Source organism: Amblyomma maculatum, chromosome 1 (assembly GCF_055883805.1).
Source record: "Amblyomma maculatum isolate TAMU_Amacu chromosome 1, ASM5588380v1, whole genome shotgun sequence".
NCBI lineage: Eukaryota > Metazoa > Arthropoda > Arachnida > Ixodida > Ixodidae > Amblyomma > Amblyomma maculatum.
The window spans coordinates 314354060-314369568 of record NC_139344.1 but is presented as its reverse complement, the minus strand read 5'-3'; the positions used below and the strand labels follow the sequence as shown (position 1 = coordinate 314369568).

The 15509-nt window shown below is 47.0% G+C and overlaps 1 protein-coding gene across 15 annotated transcripts in view; it reads left to right on the top strand.

Annotated features, from left to right (window-relative positions):
• Window positions 1-15509, top strand: part of PMCA (plasma membrane calcium-transporting ATPase 3) — a 489190-nt gene that overhangs the window by 122395 nt on the left and 351286 nt on the right. For all 15 annotated transcript variants that reach the window (XM_084603899.1, XM_084603850.1, XM_084603721.1 and 12 more), the window contains exon 2: window positions 2079-2153. The gene's annotated coding sequence lies outside the window, so the exon portion shown is untranslated. The remainder of the gene's footprint in view (window positions 1-2078; window positions 2154-15509) is intronic.

Genomic DNA, 15509 nt, shown 5'->3' with positions numbered 1-15509 from the left:
GGAGCGCGACACACAGACCACGTCGCCCAGCGCCAAAGCCACCTAGACTACTCAAGGTCTGTCCGGTTGCTCCGTGACGTCACGCTAGTTGTCCGTCCGCCGCTTGCCTCCGCTCGCAGCTGGGAGAGTTCGCCAGCAGTTCTCGGCGCATTATTTTGCTATCAGGCAAAATGGCTGTAGCAGTGAATCAATAAACATAAATTGGCGACTAAACAACCGCTTTTCAACCGGGTGCATAATTTCTCTATATACAGTCCGCTTTAATTTATAATTTGTGCTTACTTTCATGGCCCTCGCGGTACACTTCGTTTTGCAGTGCTTTGTTTTTACATTTTCATCTTAATACTTGTGACAAATCATTTCACTGCTATAGTTGCGCTCTTGAGATCACTGCAGATCATATTAATGCTGAAGCAATATTTCCTAGACTGCATAGCAGTAGAATGCATGATATCCAAGTGCATCTCATTCATTTTACAGCATTTTAAGAATGCGTATGTTTTTTTTTTTTGTGTCAATTTCGAAAGTGGATGGCCTGTTAAACATCGAAAGAAGCAAAACTCAGTGAAGCTGTAAAAAACCTCCATGAAGACATTATGAACATATATCGCTCTCGGTGCTATGAATTAAAATACTTCAATTCTTGAATTTTTCAAAATTCCTGGCAACTGCCTTCCGAAGAGTTTGCTTTTCTTTTGCAGTGACTGTCCAAACTTCTTGTCGCAAACACATTGATTTTGCATCTCTTCAAACGAAGACAGTGATTTTTTACATTTTGCTTCCTCGCTTACCTTTGGCGGAATTATTAATGGCTTTTTGGATAATGTTATTTTCCCGATGTGCCTTCTTTCTTGCTGGGGACTCGCGAATGAAAGGTACGATGGAAAATTGGGGAACTTCGAAGGCACTGCGTTATTTTGAATTTGAACACGGTCGCGCCTGGCTCTTCCAATTTGTTTTTCATAATGTGAGAGCTTCGTGATGAAGTCTTGCTCATGAAAATGGAGCTCGAATACCTGCATGAGGAAACTTAATTATAAAATCACCCAGTTCTCTCGAAACCACTATTCAACAACTTTTAAATTTACAAAATGTTTTTGTTGTGTGTTGGGTTTTGTGGCACATAATCTAAAGCCATCGAAAGGGGTTAAATGTTATTTACTTACCTTGAAATGTATACAGTTAGCGTAAAATCCTTACGAGGAACACATCTCATCTATGCTTTCCTGTGAGCTTCATTCTTGGGAAAACCAAACACTAACAACGTTTGGGCTACCGTCGTAATTTCCGCGGCATTCAGGCATACAACATCGACCCGTGTTGCGGCGGTTGCGAAATGCATGTGCTTTTCTTCACCGAACATCATGGTATAAACGCGCACAATTAAATCAAGAGAAAACAGTTTGACGTCCTGAAGCTCGAAAACCTGGACGTGGGAAAAGAGAAATACCAGCGCGCTCGCTGCCTAGCCTAACCATAGGTAGATACAGCCACAAAGTCGCTAGAACACCGATGCTATGAGATTCCGTTGTTGAGTCGCCGCCCACTTCGCTGAAAGCCGATTCAGAAACAGAACTGTTTTTAAATATTATTATTTTTAATGCAATGCTAGCCATGTTTCCTCAGATCAATTCCATGCTTACTGATCACCGTAATAGCTTTGACGCCTCTCCGATCTTGCTGCGTTCCGATGGAGTTGCATTCTGTTCATCGTCCATGTTCGCCTTCTCGTCGGATATCCTCCTGCAAGAAATGTTTTACGTGCTTGTATTGGTTTCAGAATGTCTCAAGCAACAGCTGCTCTCGGCCTGCAAATGACCCGAAGTTAGTCCTCAGTAGGCGTATACGCAGACCCGTATATGCTGCACATACCCCACGGCGAGGATGTTGCCGACTGAAGGTGTTTAGGCACGGGAGCAAGCGCAGGTTTTGTTTCTACGGGCTTCGCAGGGAAGCTTTGTTTTAGATCACAGTGCTTTGCAGAAACAAGCGATAGCTTCAGTGGATAATTTGCCATGTGTTATTTATTGTAGCTTAGATCTAAGTTTTTGTTCTTTTATTTTTTTTTTTTCCTTTAGAGCACTGGGTTGACGTCAAGTACTCGAAGGAGCGCAGCACACTCGGCAGAGCTAGTGATACTTCGAAACACGGAGGTAAGCGTACCGCTCTTTGCTGTGTGTTTTATGAAAAGAAAAAAAAAAGAAAGGAAAAATGTTTGCTCAAGACGCTCTCCGTGAGAAATGAACAAAAAAAAAAAAGAAGTACCTGTCTCCCACCTGTCTTGTATAAAGAAGTCTGCATGTGGGCAGCCGTCATGCGCAGCTGTTTTTCATTGACACGCGGTCACTTCAACATTACAGCATTACAGAGAGTAGCAGTTGTGTTCCTTTCTTTACTTGTGCTTACCAGCACTGTTTCTGTCGTGTCTTCAGATTAAGGGTGGAAACTTGAAAAGCGGGCAAAGCCCTGTCTCGAATCCGAAAGCCTCCATCTCAAGGCGCACGATGGGAACTTCGGTAGGCAAGCTTGGACGACCGCGGGGCGGCGTACAGGAGCCGCACAATGATGATATTTCGTTCGCTGCCGTACGAGGGTGTTTTTAGTTCATATGGGACGAATCCCTGCAGTCTTCTTAGTGCACCGGGTCACCTGCGCTCATCTAGCGGGTTTCTGGGCGTGCGCATCACACGAACTTACACGCGTACATCGTGCAAACAAACAGACGTGCGCGCCATATGAAACACGCTCGCTTTCACTGAGCGAGGGGGTGCAAGTATGGAGCCCGTGTTCTGCCGGCGGGGAGCTCTATTCTTAGTCTGCGTAGCAGCTGGCGCTGTTGCTCTGCGCAGCCAGCGAAGCAGCACGCCGTCGCCCAGCGTTCCTCGAATTCCGTCTGCTTGCAGCGGTCGTGAGCCGTTCGCTCCCCTTGCAGCCGCCTATAATATAACAGCAGACGCACGCGTGAGCCCCACTCGCCAGCCCTAGAACCGTATCGCAGCCGCTGCAGGAGCCGTCGATCACGCCTTGACATTCTTGCCGCGTGGCGGCTGAGCGTATATGTGCGAGCAGTCGCGGCAGGTATGAGAGTCGCACCTAGCGGAGCGGCCGTCGAACTGTAAAGTGTGAAGTGGGAGCGTGCGGTCGCGTGGATGAGCGGCGCTTGGATGTTGAGGGTGACAGGGACGTCGCTTCACACATACCCCGTGGTATCTGTACTGGGGACATCATGGTCTGCGACGATAATTTTTCTATACGGCGAATGTAAAAATTCATTTTGCTCTTTTATTTTGCGTATTTTCGAACTGCAAACGCGTCTCAGTGCAAGTAAAAAGTGTAAGAGGCCAACTGGTCAAATCAGAGGAAAACAGAGAATCTGTCAGAACGGTTAGGAACACATTTTGCAGCCCTGCATATCGTTGCATCGCTGTAAGCTACCTCGCTGAAAAAAAAAAATAAAAAATAAAAAAAAAAACTGTGTCGCAGCTTCGTCTAGTGCTCCTTTGTTGAACCTGTATGGCAGCTATTGGAATTCCATTTTGACTGTACTCTCTAAGTCTTCCTTCCTTTTTCATTTACACCATGCAAGCCCCTGGCCATTTATACATTACGGTGACTTGCCAATTAGGCTGCTTTTTCATACGCGTGCTACCAAAAATTGCTCTATAAGCCCGGCCATCAAGGAAAGTTTTTAATATCGTTTTTTCTTCAAAGAAGGATTAAAGGGCAGCTGAAACACTTTTCGAAAAAAAAAAAATATAGTTTTGGTGGATTATATACATTTTAGTCTGCTGAACAAGACTATCTTGTGTAAAAAAAAGCGGAAATGAACGCAAACGGCAATTTTTACAAGAAAACGAGCACCATGCAAACGCCGTTGTTTCCCGTGATTGGCCGGGGCCATAATGACGTCATTGTTGGTATCTCCTGCAGGCGCCAGCGGTGTTGCTGCGTGCATCCGCGTTGCTTAGAGTGGCTTCGCAGTTCGATTGAAAATATTACTAATTATTCGAGCAATGTAAAGCAGCTCGGACACTTACCTTACGCGTTGGAGCTACTAGATGCTAAAGAAAGCACACACACAAAAACCATCGACGCTGTCAAGTGCGTCGGCAGCGAAGTCATCACATTTGTCCGAAATCGGCACTCGAGCTGGCGCGCATCATTCTCTTTACACATGGCAAATAATAAAATTGAATCCTTGTCATTTATACAACCTTTGAGTATCGCCCGACGGCGCAGCAACAGCCCACGCGTACTGAAACTGCAGCCTCGTTTTCGCGGTGTATCAGGCAAGTTCAAAATTCCTGCAGCGCCGGATGCTACGAGGTTACCTCAACGGTACCGGCAGCGAGCGCGGGTGCTAATCCCTGGTCGTCGGCTATATATTGTTTCGCATCGACGCCAGTGCAGACGACGATTTGGGCGCAGTATTAAATGATCCACTAATAAAACTGTCAATCCCGTTGTTTTGCGATGAAATGAAACTATGATTAATTACGGCGCCGCTTTGTCAGAGGAGATGTATACAAGAAGAACGGATGAATCGCGACGCACCGGGGGCTGCTGCATGCTGCAAAGAGGAACATGCTTCCATCGCAGTTGTAACTCCTACCAGCACTTGAGTGGTCCTCAATAAATGTTCATTTTTACATTTATTTATCTCTGGGCTTATTATTAAGAGAACAAGAAATCTTAGCACGCTTTTCTGACGCCATCCACGGGCGGCATACGAGAGGCGCGGCACGAGGCCGATGCGTCGCCGCGCGAGGGTATTCTAGAAACTGCGTTATAAATGACTATTGGAAATTAAGAAGAAGAAATGGACATGGGCAGGACATGTAGTGCGAAGAGAGGATAACCGATGGTCGCTGAGGGTAACAAACTGGATTCCAAGGGAAGGAAAGCGTAGCAGGGGGCGGCAGAAAGTTAGGTGGGCGGATGAGATTAAGAAGTTCGCAGGGGTCAAGTGGATGCAGCTAGCACAGAACCGGGTTAAGTGGAGAGATATGGGAGAGGCCTTCGCCCTGCAGTGGGTATAATCAGGCTGATGATGATGATGATGATGATGATGATGATGATGATGATGATGTAAATGCAGATCACCGCATTTCGTTTGCTGTACCTAATTGGCAATTTTTGCCGCAGTCGAGAACGACGGGGAGCTACGATAAAACAGCGAACCGCGCGTTTTACGTTCGGCAACCTCGGTTAAAGGATGTGGAAGCCAGTCGTGCAGCAAGGGCATTAGCCTAATTAGGGATGAGAATAATGACAGAACGGCACTGAACTTGAGTTGCGCAGATTTAATTGGAATCGCGTCGCATCGCTGCCAGGATTCGATGATCGTCATCGGCACGGTAATCTCAATTGAAGGCAAAATACTTTTTCTTTTCATGACATTGCGCTAAATGTTTCTTATCCTCTGTGAAACTATGACGCACCTTGACACGAGGAAAACGTCCAACAAGGTTTATTTTGCAACCGAGGGCGCACCGGTCGGAGAACGCCACATCGCAATCGCTGCGTGATCGCGGAATCTTTGAACGCGCACATAATGACCGAGCTGGCGAAAAAAAAAAAAAATGGTACCAGCAAAAGATTGTGCTGATCCGTCTATCACCAAAGTGCGGGATGGAGCGAACCACTGACCGTGCAAATTCGCGCGGTGGTAGTGGGCCGACCAGTCGGAATTCCGAGATTGACGTGACATCCTCCTGCTCTCCAGTTTCGGCGTGCAGCAATCCGGCACTCCTCGGCAGCGACGAGGGCGTGACCGCGGCGCGTTTTTAACAAGATATTTTGGCTTTTCTTACCGATGCAATTAAAAACAAATGACACGCATAATTATCAAAGACCCTTCCATCCAATCGCTGCATTTCATACAATTTTAAAATCATTTCAGCTTCCCTTTAACGCCTAGCAAATAATTTATAAATTTCCTCGGGGTGTTTGTTACTCTTCTTCTCAGGTGTTCTAAGCCCACATCACCCTTTAAAACGCATTCAGATGAGCCGGGACATTGGTACGCTGTACCGTTTGCAGTTAGGAAACGCGCTTTTATGTTTGAAGTCGGAGGACGCTCGAAGGACAATTCGACGACGATCTGTGCGAAGATTTGTTAGCAGCGGAATCTGCGCTTGCTGCATGGTGCGCGCAGTAAAGGGGCGTATGATGGACGATGCATTATATTTCCCAGCTTCAACAAAAACATGGTGATTTGGGCTAGGGTTTACAATGCGGAAGCATTATGAGAGAAACGCGGCGTCGACGGTGGTGGGATGTGTTGTGGAGGGTTCCAAAATCCGAAAGCTGCTATTCATGATTCACAGTGAATGGATAATGAGTGAGTGAGTAAGTAGTGACCGTTATTTAGTGGAGAATAATTGGTGAACAAAAGGAGGATAAATCACTTAAAGTGATCAAATCAACGAGTAAGTAGTGCCCGCTAATGGTGCTCACTAAGTACCGAAGTGTAATTAGTGATCAAAAGGCAATAAATGCACTGAAAGCAATGTAATGCCTGGTGTTATTAACTCAGAGATAACGTATGGGCGGTGCCCGCTCTTGCACGTCCCCACCCTACCCGCCACATGCACGCAAGCATCTGAGCACAGAGAGAGTTAAAGGTGGAGAGTGCTGTGAAAAAGAGAAGGTAAAAACGTAACGACTATGAAATAGATCGTCGACCTTGCGCAACGAAGAACAGAGAGAAACAACAACAACAACAAAAAGAGAGACACAAGGAAGAGAGGTAGACGCCAGCGGATGTGTCTTTCCGTTGACGGTCGCGCGTGCCTGGGCCGAAATGGACTCTGCTTTAGCATCGACGATGGACTCTGGTTAGTGCGTATTTTATTTCGTTGCTGCTATTTTTATCGGAAACAGTGTTCCTTTGCAAGCGTACCTTAGGAGCCCAAAATGAACCCGGTGAATAACCAAATGAGTTAAGCAAAAGACGACACAGTGGGCTGTGGAATGGAAAATGGTGGGTGTAACGTTAAGAGACGCAAGCGTGCAGAGTAGGGATGGAAGAAAGGAGAGTTAATGATCAAGTGGAAGAATTGGGTATGTAATGCAAGATAACCACAAGTTTGGGTAACTGACTGGATTCCAAGGAACGACAAGCGTATCAGGAGGTTGCAAAATGCGGATGAGGTTAAGACGTGGGATGAATTGCAGGAGAGACGTGGGGGCCTGCATTGGGTCGGGCTGGTTATGATGATTAAACGGCCGAGTTTGAAGTGCATGGAGGAAGCAAAGTCACGTGGCACTCATGCCAAACCTCGTTTTATTGGCCGGTTCCTCACTGACTTCAGCGTGCCTGGAGAGAGGGCAAACGGAGCAGACATGGTTCGCGGAGGCCCACGCAGTGGAATTCCCTCCCGAGGTTTCTTTATCCACGTTGAAAACTTGGTCATTTGGGCTGCATGTGTTGCTGCGTTAATCTTGATCACCACCGGCACATTTGCCACTGCACCTTAGGCAATGCCTTGTGTACAGCAGCGTCGCTAACTCTTCCCCGGATCGGACCGGTTCATGAAACGAGTGTCCACTGCTATATATGCCGATTTTACAGTGGGAAAAGCGGCACTTGGTTTCTTGCGTTGCTCGAATGCCTTATTGTCTCTAGGTGCTGCGCATGTGGCGACATACCAGGCTGCTGGCATCCGCAGGGAAAGTTCATTACACAAGTGTTTTCCTCTCACCTCATCTCCATGCTCGCAACAAGCACTCTCTGAGCCTGGTTTCGGCTCACATTCCCTCGAGTCGCGATCGCTCCCTTGTATATCCGGAGCGTGTCACCGTCCGGCCCCCTGTCGAGCGCATGCTGTGCTGTCGCACGTCAGAGTCGCGTCGCTAGCTCGGCATTGTTTTGAGGCGTGTCATTCCTCCCCCACGCATCGTCTATTCTATTCAGAGGCATCAGTTCCGCTGGAGGGCTGTCGCTGACGTCCTCTGTGGTGACTGACTCACTTCCTTCCCCTCACCAAAATATCCCTGCATATCGACGTCAATGGCAGCGACGTGAGAATTGCGTCGAGAGCTGGGCTTCACCCTAAATCTCTGCGTTGTGGAGTAATATGCCACGAAGAACCTGAGAATCAAGTCGTCGTCTACGTGCCAGATCACACATGGCGTCAAAGAATTTTATTCACGCAAAAAGTGAAGAGATAGATGAAATAAATGCATGTAGTAATGTAAGACAAGAAAGTGAAAACTACTGACAACACGAAAAATACATAGCTCCGAAACAAACATCAAAACAGCAAGGCGATGATCACAAATCACGACAACTGAGCAGCTGTGAAGAATGATATATATATATATATATATATATATATATATATATATATATATATATATATATATATATATATATATATATATATATATATATGTGTGTAGATGTAGCTCAGTTGAAAGAACACTGGACGCGACATTCGGAGGTCGTGGATTCAGCTCCCACCATCGGCGTGTCGCTTTTCCTTCCGCTTTGCATATAATATTATTTATCCCGATAATCACCATAAGACTAGTTTTTGTCAAATACCAACAAAAAAACAAAAATCTCCAGCGTTTGCCTTGGACTCGTAGACGGTCAGCTCCTTTAAATTCTATAACGAGCTCCTCATTTCCCTTTCAATTGTATGCTTAATATATATATATATATATATATATATATATATATACAAGTGAAAAATTGCTTCATACTGTTTCCAAGTTTATTTGTAGTCGACGTTTCGTTCGGCAGGAGCCCTGCCTTTCTCAAAAAGAGTCTTGAGAAAGGCAGGGCTCCTGCCGAAACGTCGACTACAAATAAACTTGGAAACAAAATGAAGCAATTTTTCACTTGTATGTAACCTCTAGCAACCAAGTATGTCTATTTACTTATGCTATATATATATATATATATATATATTTGTAGTGTGGTAATCTTCATCGTTATAGCCACAGACATGCGCCGCGTGCTGCCGCTCTCAAGAACGAAGAAGTTGGCCGTTGTCTGTGTGATTCGCTACGCCTTACGCCCCGCTGCGAGTTCATCCCGAGCAGCTGGATCCATCTGCGTCGACCGAATAAACACACCCCTACATGCATATAGGACAGGTAGTAACCGCAGACCCGGACCACGAAAAGGAAATAACAAGAAGAATACGATTGGGATGGAGCGCATTTGGCAAGCACTCGCAGATTATGACTAGCAGCTTACCGGTATCGCTCAAGAGGAAAGTATACAACAGTTGCATCTTGCCTGTACTCACCTATGGGGCTGAAAGGTGGAGGCTAACCAAGAGAGTTCTACTTAAGTTGAGGACAACCCAGAGGGCTGTGGAACGAAAAATGGTAGGGGTAACATTAAGACATAGGAAGCGTGCAGAGTGGGTCAGAGAAATAGCTCGTTACCGACATTCTAGTGGAAATTAAAAAGAAATGGGCATGGGCAGGACATGTAGTGCGAAGAGAGCATAACCGATGGTCGCTGAGGGTAACAAACTGGATTCCAAGGGAAGGAAAGCGTAGCAGGGGGCGGCAGAAAGTTAAGTGGGCGGATGAGATTAAGAAGTTCGCAGGGGTCAAGTGGATGCAGCTAGCACAGAACCGGGTTAAGTGGAGAAATATGGGAGAGGCCTTCGCCCTGCAGTAGGTATAATCAGGCTGATGATGATGATGACATACATACATATATATACCGTCGATCGCTAACTAAATATTATTCGATATATGAAACACAGTTGAGCTTCTCAATAACCCAAAGTCGTTAATACGGCGCAGCCATGCTAGTTGCGCACTTGCCGCAACAACCCCGCCGGAATACTGGCAGCGAAGCGTCCGCCGCGGCAAAGATGCGCTGGCCTCCGGTCGAAAGAGACCATTTCTATTACTGACATCCTACAAACGGAATAATGTGTCAAGTTAAGATACAGTCCATTTCTGCCTTCCGCCACATGGCACCTTCAACAGAAGCACGTCACATGAAAACCGCCGCAAGCTTTGATCAAAAATAAGCTACCGTTATCGTACAACTGATGCACCGAATGCTAGCTTCCTTGCATGGCATCAGTATCGCGTTGTAGGCAGACCGATGGACACTTACAAAAGGACGCCCACCTCATCTTGAGCGAATTTACAGCATTAGGGCGTCCAGCAGGTGTTCAAAGTCACGCAGCGGATACGGATTCGTGCTCGAAAAGTAACCGTATGCATATGCCTCTGTGAGAAGCGCGCCTTGCAGGGGGACGGTGCATATTTCGATATATCGAATATAGCGCTGAACTTGAGTTCGACAAACGCAAATACCCCTATACTTTTTCCAGGGGTTTTCAACTGGGTATTCCTAAAGTTCATTATGAGCAATGATTCTGTATATCCGTAATCGGCTGTAAGCGTATATTCATAATGACCCTGTGTTTTACGCACCACTTAGCATTCTGTAGAATAGAAAGAATCAAAACAATGGCCAAACTTGTGCGCACGAAATGTATGTGACTCTGTTTCTTTAAACGCTTGCAGTGAGACATTTTTTGTAATAATAGTCATACAACACAACAGAAACGACAAAACTGTGCCCTGTTGACGTTCGAAACGCCCCGTCGTAGAAATAATCGGTAGGGGATCTGAGAAACGTGAAAGGTTCTTTTTGTGTTTGCATTCGACTCAGCTCCAGGATGAACGCATCCACCGCAACCTTGCGCGTAATGTTTATGGGTGTGTAAATCTCGCTTTTTTTTTTAATGCGCGTTCGTGAGGATTTAACGGACATTAAATGACCGGTAAGCTTCCACGTGTAGTATACGATACCAGCCCTTTATGGCAGCTCAAAAAATCAAAGCTGTGTGCCATTCCTAGATATGTGTTGCTCTTGCTTATTTGCATAACACAAAGCGAAATGCTCGCCTCAGAGCGCTATCCGTCTCGATAAGAGTTGGTTTCGTCTAGGCAAAACATTGGCTACTTTGCTTGCTCACTCATTCGCTCTGCTTAATTTGTAGCATATATCGCGCAGCCGAGCCGGCATGCTTACTGTTTCTTGAATAACCTTTTTTTATTTGTATTTACTGGTGAGGTCAGAACAGTAATGCGCATAGGCAGGCAGGAAGGATCAAAGCAACCTCGCTGTAGGACGCAGGTGGTCTCACCTGCAATGGCTATACTGACGTGAATCTGCTAACAGCCATCGGTAGTAGTAAGCACTGAAGACGCCGGAGAAGTAAAAAAAAAAAATGGAGGACGCTTAAGCTTTAAGAATGGAACGCGATAGCGTTATCGCGCCCCGTTCGCACCATCTACTCATTTGCTTGTCGCGCTTTTTGCTATACTCATTTTTATTTATTAATCCTTCCGGGATGTAGAAGCGCTGCCAGCCACCTTGCCGAAACGTGCGGGCCTCAAGTTGCAGTCGTAGTTCGTCGGCAACATCGTTGCCGATCCGAGCCGGCGCGATGAAGGTCTCGGAGGCCATGCCCTGTCTATCTCAAAATAACAGCTTGAGGGGCGAGTTGGTGCTGCATAGTACCCAAAAATGTGGCGCAACAAACACAATCACATGCGAAGAAAGAACACAGGCGCACACTACCAACTGTAATATGGATCTAAACACACACTTCCTCTTCACCACTCCTCTTCTTCTACACTCAAGTACATCTTCTCATCATCCTCTTCTTTGCCAAATAGATAGTACCACTTTCTTCCCCGCAGAACATAAACATCGTCCAAGCATGACAGTCACCAATTCTACACTCAAGTACAGGGACGATTGTGGTATTGCTGCTGGGCAAAGAAGAGGTGTGTAGAGATGTAACAACTTTGTAACAACAGTTAGTCGCAAATCGAGTTTTAAGTTCGGTATCCTCCGTTAAGCATAACGACTGTGAAGCCAGCCGTGCAACAACGGTATTAACCTAATTAGATGCGGGAAAAATGACAGAAGGGCACCGGACTTGATTTGCGCTGATTTAATTGGAACCCCAAGAGGCCGCAATCGCTGCCAAGATTCGATGATCGTCATCGGCACGAAATTCATCAGTACAAAACACAGCAAAGGCTAGAAAATTGCCATGACAGAGACCCTCTGCGCTGCTTCTTATCCTCTGGGACCGTGTCGCCTGGACCACCGATGTTCGTACAATAGAAAGCCGTACAACAGAATTCACATGAATGCTTGTTTTCTAATGACACGAGAAAAACATTTCTAGAAAATGGAACGACGTTTATTTTACAACTGAGCTAAAGAGGCTCACTGCTGGTCTTCGTATAATCTTTGAACACGCGGAACCTTCAGCACAGAACGATGAACTGGAGAAAATAAATGGCACCAGCAGCAGATTGAGCTGATCCGTCGATCACTAAAGCGAGGGATGGACCGAAGCAAGCGGGCAAAACGCGCGGCCGGCATTCCGCCATTGACTTCATATCCGCCTGTTCCCCGGCGCCCCGCTCCCGGCAGCGACAAAGGCCTGACCACGACGCGCTTTTAACAAGCGATTTAGGCTTTTATTATCGACAGAATTCAGAAAACATTGACGCACATGATTAACAAAACACCTCCATTCCAACCACCGAATTTTAGGCAATTTGAAAACCGTTCCAGCCTCTCTTTAAACGAGAGAATCGGACAACCAAGTACTCAGACAAGAGAAGAGTATTTCTTATAGGGGCTGACCGAGAACAATAAGAGCCTTCTCTGATCACTACATGATTTGCGCGATTTCCTTATGCCTTTTGGCAAGCCTGCGAGAAACAGGCGTTGGTTGACCGGATGCAGCGGAGCTCCCTCAGAGGCCTTCGCATGTTATTGTACTGCCTTTCTTACTTTTGGCACTGCGTTTAGTGCCACTTTTTGCACAGCCACATGGGGGACTTCCTCTGGCAGTGGTGAAATCCGTTCTCGGTGCGGTACGCCTTAACTAAAGGTTCGCTTGCTTTCTTAGTGCATATCGTCTGCGCCCGTTCGCTTTGGGACAACTGCTGCTTGTAAAGTAGCATGTGTGTCAATTGGAGCGGACGACCGGTAGTACGTTTTAGAAGCATAACGGAACTACGACCAGCTGAATGACGCCTATCCGTTCGTGCAGCCAGACGTGTATGCACAGCCAAGCGCTCCCGGTCGCGCCTGTTCAAACATGGAAGACGGGACACGGCGGCGCGCACCGAAGATGGGGCAGCGTTCGTGTGTTGGTGCGGCGCGGGCCAGAGTCTCTTGCGATGAGAGGAGAAATAAAACCTATAAAAATGAAGAGAAATAAACCTAGAGGTAAATAAAACAACGGTGCGAAGTAGAGCGGCGACGTACTTGAGCTGTGGTTGTCGATTAACATTTCGAGCCACCGAGAATTGGATGGCGTGTATAGCCTCGATGAAAATCCCCCTTGTAACAAGGCCTCCTTTTTCTCTTTGTCCCACAAACCGGTCTGATTTGAGGTCCACAACTCGAGGGACTCATGCACTGGAATTGCTTCCACAGCTGGGGTGCGGTGCTAAAGAACGCGCCGTCGCTTCGCTTACAAAGGGCTGTCCGGATCCGCGGTTGGACCCGCCCTGACTTGATCAAACGACTTATGTGTCGAAGGAGGGCATATTAAATGGAAGAAAACTGCGAGCTGCACGCCGGCCGCCGTCTTCTTTTGGCGTAAGGGGTCTGTGTATGAAATTGTGCTCTCGGGGACAACCGGAAAATGTTGCTTTCATCCGACTGTTATCTGCGCTACGTAGCGTGGTCCTGAAGTCGGGCGTTATTTAGAGGGTAGGGCTTGAGAAATCTGTGCCGAATTAACTGTCGAAAGCTAAATTTTACGAGGTCAATGTTATCGGAAGAGCGTTGTCCCGCTGCCTAGTTGCATGGTGTTATTGGAGGCAGCATGCGTGTCTCCTCGAGTCCTCATATCTCAAAGCATTATCGACAACGTCTGATAGTAGTGAGTGGTTTTATTATTATAGAATAAAATAATAAAGGAAGGAAAAGATATTTGCCTGCCCCGGTATCTGCTATCGAAATGAACTGAAGCACTGCAGTCTGTTAAACCATCCCAGGAAAGCTGTGAAGGAGCAGAGTCCGTGTGCGTTTTTGTGCAGAAATGAGGACCTGTTCGGCGGTGTGCTCTTGATGAGTATAGTGCCGTAATTTCGAGGCTCGCAACACTGCTGTGCAAATTCCTGGTCGTACACACAGCGCTGGGGTGCCGGGCTTGGAAGCGCCATTCAATTGCCCGCAAGGGATCATCACATGGGCGCTGTCACTTGAGGCTGCATGGCGTGCTTCTCCTGTTGCGAAAAACGATTTCTGAAAGGAGTAGATGTTATTCGCTGTTTTCATTTAATAAACGCGAGGTAGTTAGAGCGAGTTGCAGTCAACCTGCTCGCAGGAGTAATGGCGTTGCGGTCCGTTCAGAAGAGGCAATAGCGCAATTTCATTTAAAGAGTAGCCATGCAAGAACAAGCCCCGCTTCATCGATGTGAATGAAACGGAAGGCACGGGCGCAAACGACGTCCGCCACAACAGCTGCCTGATGGGCCCCTTATACAATCTCTCGGAAACATCGCAGTGGTAATGACGGCTCTGGGAGGCCGTCCAGAGGCTGCTTCTCCTGCCCTCCTTCAAGTGCACTGCTCCGAGGCTGTCCCTGCATCACGAGCTCTCTCTTGCTTTGCGGCGGTCATTATTGGCGATTGCATTGGGCTTCCGTAGCCCGCTCGGCGTTCCACCGCATGTGGTGGTCAGTGTCGTCCTTCCTCGCGCTTGACGCGGAGGCGTTTGTTGACGCACGAAGCCCTGAGCTCGGTACAATGACGCGTAACATCCTGCACGTGCGATTGCGCGTCAGCCGAAAACACACGATGCGCTTCTCAGCGCCACTCGGACGCCACACCGCATTACCGTTGTCGTTGACTTGCAACTATCTCAGCGGATTACTCTCGTATCTTCTCTTTGAGGCTTTATCATTCTTCCGTTGCCTTGTTCGCGTATTACGTTGGTACTGACCGATTCGACGCTTCAGGATCGAACCTATTTTAACTTATCTGCGCATGCCTGATATTCTCTTCGTGTTTGGAGGTATGTTGTTGTCCTTTTTTGCCGAAAACAAACCGACCTGCCGCTCTACTCGCCATGAAAAACAGCGCGCCGTTGAAATAGTGGCAAACTTTAATGAGGTTCATTTTTCTTTGTTTGTTTTGACACGAATGCCAGGTGCGGTTAATATTTGGCCCACAGCTCTCTTGCGACAACTTTCCAACTGTGGAGGAGTGCGACGGCTCCAGACGACCCGAACATTCATCTCAGAAGAATGGATCGGACACTGTCATTTTCTGTTCGGCGGGGTTTTCCGCGCCATCTTGCATGCTTGATCCATAGACTGCGCTTAAACGTGGCTTTCGCTAGAAAGTACTTGCATTTTCTGGGGCAGACGATAGTCCCCTGAAAGTTCCACTAATGCCATTGCAGATACCGTGGAGCATATATCAGTGGTGTGCCCAATGTATGCGCGCGAATATATAATGGTAGCCACTACCTT